The following is a 6,852-nucleotide window of genomic DNA, read 5'->3' as shown; positions in this document are numbered from 1 at the left end:
CGGCAGGTCGAGGGAATCAAAATCCTTACAGTGTTTTTCCGCAAACCTAATCACAAATACGACAGTTTTGTGCAATTAACTCCTATACGATACGATGCTTTCCCTCAAAAAAGAGAAGAAGAAAAAAATCCTATGATGTTGTAACGCATGGCTTGCACAACACCTTGGAACGTGGATGGCATGGCATGAAGAAAGAAGGGATGGCACCGTGCCCATCACAAGGAAAATGCATGCAGAGCCTGTTGCTAACTACTCCTGGTTCACACATTAGTTAACCTACCATTTATGCAGATAATCTCACAATACAATCTTCGTCCTTGTTCAGACCAAGCGACGAATCAGACATCCGCAGAGCCCATCTTCGTCCTTGTTTTCCCGCGCGACTAAATCAGTAGAGCTTTTAAATCTTTCCTGTTTTGACCCATGTTTAGCTAGTCCGACTGATGGCGCTGGGTTATGCACTTGGAATTAGTTAACGAGGCTAAATAGCACTCATTAAGTAGTCGTAATTTCACTTCTAGGCATCAACCGGTCCCATGGTCTAGTGGTTAGGACATTGGACTCTGAATCCAGTAACCCGAGTTCAAGTCTCGGTGGGACCTTTTTTTTTCTGCCTTTTGCATTTGTCAATTTCTTTGCTTCTCGTTCCTGTTTATTTTATTATTGTCTGCATGGATCTTTTGACATCATGTCCAAGCCAGGGGGTGCATGTTATAGGCAAAGCAACCCCGCTGTTCTTCGTTGGTTATTTTTTCTACAGGTCATTTTGTTGTTATTAACATTTGATTTATTTTTATTTTATTATTTACTATTTAATTATATGCTATATTTCATCTTTTACTTTTATTCTTATATGTAAACACTTCGTTAGCCCGTTGGGTTAAAGCATGTTATGGCTCGTGCATTTCAGCCCATGAATTTGGCACGCACATGTCCACAAACAGTCCGTCGCAATATGTTTTTATCCTTTTCTATTGCTGGTCATCTGTTTTTATCCTGATCAAACACCGAACCTCTTGGTCGGTCAATATTTCATTGTAGTGGCATGTGTGTGGGGCGGCCAATAATATATTTTTGTTATTTTTATTGTTTTGTATGAGGAACATATATGTTTTTTTCTAATTTTTTTATGGTGTAAATTCTTATAGTGTGTCAGTTGCATGTCTACCATCAAACATGCAATTGCAAGCGTTGTAATTCAACTGCAACTACAGGGGATGCAAAACGAACATAGCTCAAATCATGTAGGTGGTTGTTGGTTCAGTTGCATGTTTGGAAGACATGCAACTGCGGACGTTGTAACTCGACTGCAATTGCATGAGGCTCAAAGCGACCGCGATCGGGGCCGTCAAGAGAGTTGTCAAAGCCAGTTGCATGTCCGCCACTAGACATGAAACTGCTAGTCTTATGATCTGATTACAATTTCACGAACGGAAAAGTGACTGCAAGTCTGTCCGAAAGGGGAGTTGCCCCTTCACTTGCATGTCAAACACTACACATGCAACTGGAGTCATTATAACCTAGGTGCAGCTGCACTTGCACACAATGACTGCCACTGGGGTCGGGAGGGAGGATTTCGGGGTCAGCTGCATGCCCATTACTAGACATGCAACTGCAAGCATTGTAACCTAACTATTGACGGGCACAAAAGCGACTACAACTGGATCGAGAGGGGAGTTGTCAGGCCACTTGCATATCATGCACTAGACATGCAACGTCATATGTTATAAATCGACCGCAACTGCACGTGCACAAAGCAACCACGGAGGGTCGAGATGGGAGTTGCCATGGCTAGTTGCATGTCTACCACTAAACATCAACTATAATGTCTGTACTCCACGACAACTGCACGGGCACAGAGTGAAGCTACTCCGGTGGACCTGATTTTTCCCTACTAGTTGCATGTGACACACGCATGCGCAAAGGCAACCGTTGCAACACACGCAACTAGTGTCAATTTGTTTTTTTTAATACCGGTAACATGTATGCCAATTGCACGTGATGCTCATACGCGCAATTGTCGTTGGAAATATGCCCTAGAGATAATAATAAATTAGTTATTATTATATTTTCTTGTTCATGATAATTGTTTATTATCCATGATATAATTGTATTAATTGGAAACACAAATACATGTGTGGATACATAGACAAAACACTGTCCCTAGTAAGCCTCTAGTTGACTAGCTCGTTGATCAAAGATGGTTAGGTTTCTTAACCATAGACAAGTGTTGTCACCTGATAACGGAATCACATCATTTGGAGAATGACGTGATGGACAAGGCCCAAACTATAAATGTAGCATAGAACCGTGTCAGTATATTGCTACTGTTTTCTGCATGTTAATGTATCTGTTCCTATGATCATGAGATCATGCAACTCCCGGACACCGGAGGAATACCTTCTGTGTATCAAACATCACAACGTTACTGGGTGACTATAAAGGTGCTCTATAGGTATGTCCGAAGGTGTCTGTTGGGTTGGCATGGATCAAGACTAGGATTTGTCACTCCGTGTGATGGAGGGGTATCTCGGGGCCCACTCGGTAATACAACATCACAACAAGCCTTGCAAGCAATGTGACTAAGGAGTTAGTCATGGGATCTTGTATTACGGAACGAGTAAAGAGACTTTCTAGTAACGAGATTGAACTAGGTATAGAGATACCGACGATCGAATCTCGGGCAAGTAACATACCGAAGGACAAAGGAAACAACATACGGGATTAACTGAATCCTTGACATAGAGGTTCAACCGATAAAGATCTTCATAGAATATGTAGGAGCCAATATGCACATTTAGGTCCCGCTATAGATTATTGACCGGCGAATGTCTCAGGTCATCTCTACATAGTTCTCGAACCCGCGGGGTCTGCACACTTAAGGTACGATGATGTTTCTGTATTATTGAGTTATGTGTGTTGGTACCGAAAGTTGTTCGGGGTCCTGAATGAGATCACAGACGTCACGAGGAGCTCCGGAGAGGTTTGGAGGTAAAGATTGTTATATAGGAAGTCCTGTTTTGGTCACCGGAAAAGTTTCGGGTACTTCGGTAGTGTACCGGGAGTGTCGGGAGGATATCGGGGACCATCGGGAGGGGTGTCACGCCCCGAGGGGCCTCATGGGATGTGGGAGGAGACAAACCAGCCCCTAGTGGGCTGTCTAAGCCCCCACTAGGTCCCATGAGGTTTGATAAGGAAAAAAACCAAAGGTGGAAGAGGAGGAAAGGGTTTCCAAGTGGAGAGCAGGAATCCTACTCCTAGTAGGATTGGAGTAGGACTCCTCCACCTCCAATTTCGGCCAAACCTTGATGTTAGAGCATATTTCTCCATATGTGGTTTTGGTAATTGATGACAATTCCTATGGACTAATGGTTGCCTTAAGTTATACTTATAGGATTTGTCCATAGGCACTTCTTGAAGTCCATCTGTTGGGTTCAAGGAGTTTATATGATGACCAAGATGGTATTCAAGGTATTATCCAAAGAATGGTCATAGAGACACTAGGTTGATCAAGATCGTCAGACAAAGAGTAAATCAAGATGATCAACACACAAGGCGTACAAGATGTACCAAGAAGGATCAAGTGATCCCATGGTATGGTAAGCATTGTCCATTACGTGTTTGTTTACTAACCCATGGTCTTCATGAGAGTTATGTGTGGGGGTTAGGTGTGTTTCCATGGGCTTGCGTCAAAAGGAAGATCTCATACAACCCATGAAGGATGATGTCAAGTGGTGATCGTCTTCAAGATTGCGGTGTGCAAGTTCAAGTGGATCATCACGAATATATCATGCTTGAAGCTTGCCGTCCATTGTGGTGGCAATGGACTTGTGAAGATGTGCTGAAGAGTGGCTCACCCATAGTGAGTATGGGGGAGCAATCAACTAGTCTTCATCAAGCCAACGCAATCAAGAAAGGTGGTCCATCTTGAGGAAGCCAAGATCATCATCATCTAGCTCAAGAGGACGAGGTGCAAGGTATAGGTTTGCCCTTGATAGGTTTTCTGTTTTAGGATAGATTGTTGTACTGTCAAGGGGGGTGTCAAGTGAGTAGCTTGATCGTATCGTTCGTTGAGAGCCCAAACCATTTGCATCCTTGCATCATACTTCTTGGTTCTTGTTTGGTGTTTATCTTTGTGAGTTTTAGAGCTTATGGTCATCTTTATGACAAGCTCGAGTTCATCGAAAACAGAGTCCATATGCATCTACTATGATGTTTTCGATGTTGGAGTTTTTGCCGGTTCTTCATTCATAGAGGTCTCACATCTCTATATCATTGGCATTTTCATATCACCACATGGTATGGTAAGCTTGAAGTGTTATGTAGTCGACGTTCACATAACACCACTAGAGGAAAAGACAACATACAACATATCAAAATACCGAGCGAATACCAAATTCACATGACTATTATCAGCATGACTTATCCCATGTCCTCAGGAACAAAAGTAACTACTCACAAAGCATAATCATAATCATGATCAGAGGAGTAATGAGTAGCATCAAGGATCTGAACATAAACTCTTCCACCAAGTAATCCAACTAGCATCAACTACAAAGAGTAATCAACACTACTAGCAACCTTACAAGTACCAATCGGAATCGCGAGACGGAGATTGGTTACAAGAGATGAACTAGGGTTTGGAGAGGAGATGGTGCTGATGAAGATGTTGATGGAGATGACTCCCCTTCGACGAGAGGAGTGTTGGTGATGACGATGGCGACGATTTCCCCCTTCGGGAGGCACTACTGGAATCAGAGAATTTGCCGTCCGCCGGGTCTTTGCCGTCTGCTGGCTGATGGCAAAGAAGCTCTTTGCCGTCAGCTACCAAAAAATAGATGGCAAAGATCTGACAGATGGCAAAGAAGTGCTTTGCCATGAGTCGCTTCTTTGCCGTCCGCTAGCGGACGACAAAGATGGCCCATGCACACGGCAAAGAAAATCGCAGTTGTAGCCATTACATTTGCCATCCGCCGAGTCTTTGCCGTCCGCCAAAAGCTCCTTTGCCGTCTGCCTTGGATCACAGTAGACGGCAAAGAAATCAACCCCACGGCTGCCCACTAACGCTCCAACCGCCGTGTCTTTGCCGTCTGCCTTGGAGCACAGCGGACGGCAAAGAAATCAACCTCGGCTGCCCACTAACGCTCCAACCCCACCTCGTTGTTTAAAAAAAACCCGCCTCGTCGCCCTCCTCCCGCACGCTCCCTCCCCCATCTTGCGCCCACCGGCCGTCGCCTCCCAGCCCTCCCCATCGGCCGGCGCCCCCCCCCACCGGCCGGCGCCTCCCCGCCCTCCACACCGACCGGCACCTCCCCGCCCTCCCCCACCGGCCGGCGCCTCCCCGCCCTCCCCACCGTCGCCACCCCCCCTCCCCATCGGCTCCCCCTGCAGGCCGCACCTCTCCCCTGATCCGGCCACGCCGTCAGGAGCACGAGCAGCCCCCCCGACGCTCCTCCTCGCGCCGGATGCCTTGGAGCCTCGTCGCCACCCCCCTCCGTCGCCCGCACCCTCCTCCGCCGCCTAGCCAGAGCAGCCAGCAAAAACGGTGAGATTATTTCCTTGTAAAAACGGTGAGATTATTCTGTATAGGAGAAAATGAAAAAAATGAGTTCGTACTGCTATTTACCATCAATTTGGTAGTAATTCTTGGACACATGACACATCATACCTACACAAAGAAAATATTCTCATGCTAATATCTATTCTCTTTGAATAAATGATACAAAATAAAGGAGGTGACACCTTCGAATATGTAGAATGGCACAATGTTGTTATAGAAATTATGCAAATACAAATATCTTTTTGTCTGCTGTGGAAATATGATTAACATATAAATGTCAGTTTTACTTAATGCGTTGTGTTAAACAAAGGCCATACCAAGTTCCCAAAATTTACAGTGACATGTGACAACTTTGGTTTAATTGATTTTCCTAATGATTTAGTGTTCAACAAAATAAATTCTGAGACTGCTGCGAATAATGGTGCGTGTCTGCATGTGGAGCATGTCATTAGCCCTCCATACCCTAGGGCGCTTAGTTCGTGTCATGGCTCTATGTTTGGCCGTTTTGATATGCGCGTGTTAACTTCCTGTTGGTTGTATGCATATCAATTATATAGACCCTGGCATCGACTCTCTATATTTACACCAACTCAATGTGATGTTAAGATGGGTAAAAGTGCCCCTAATATGTGATGTTAAAGAGTTATACACTCATCGCGCATGTAGAGGACATCAAGTACTATCCATGCATCAATCCGAGCAGACGCACGTGCCCTGAATTCAGGAATCTAGTGAACAAAACCAATGTATAAGTAGAGGTCATGGAAAAAAGTGCATCGTATATACAATAGAAGACTGAGTAAGTAATCTGGTTTATGAATAAAATAATTTAAAATTACTACCGCGTCACATCTGAAAAGATTAGGAGAACATGGTTGGAGCTGGTTTATGTATAAGTAGAGGTCACATCTGAAAGCACGACACAATGGCCCTGTTTGGATGCCACCGCTAGAGCTAGTTTTAGCTAGTTGGAGCTGGAAAGTTTTATAGGTGACCTGGAAAGTTTTATAGGTAACCCCGACACCCGACCCCCGACCCCCGACAACACTCACCCTCGACCCCCGACCCCCTACCCCGACCCCCGACGCCACTGACCCCCGATCCCCGACGCCCGACGCCACTGACCCTCGACCCCCGACCCCCGACCCCCGACAACACTCACCCTCGACCCCCGACCCCCTACCCCGACCCCCGACGCCACTGACCCCCGACCCCCGACCCCCGACAACACTCACCCTCGACCCCCGACCCCCTACCCCGACCCCCGACGCCACTGACCCCCAACCCCCGAG

The 6,852-nt window shown here is 45.9% G+C and overlaps 1 non-coding gene across 1 annotated transcript; it reads left to right on the top strand.

The window, feature by feature from the left end:
* The first annotated feature begins 530 nt into the window (after window positions 1-530).
* TRNAQ-CUG lies at window positions 531-602 on the top strand. The gene has a single exon. It is a non-coding gene; the product is annotated as a tRNA-Gln (tRNA).
* Window positions 603-6,852: the final 6,250 nt, after the last annotated feature.

This window comes from Hordeum vulgare, chromosome 5H (genome assembly GCF_904849725.1).
Source record: "Hordeum vulgare subsp. vulgare chromosome 5H, MorexV3_pseudomolecules_assembly, whole genome shotgun sequence".
Classification (NCBI taxonomy): domain Eukaryota; kingdom Viridiplantae; phylum Streptophyta; class Magnoliopsida; order Poales; family Poaceae; genus Hordeum; species Hordeum vulgare.
The sequence above is the reverse complement of the archived record's forward strand: the minus strand, read 5'-3'. Positions and strand labels throughout refer to the sequence as shown.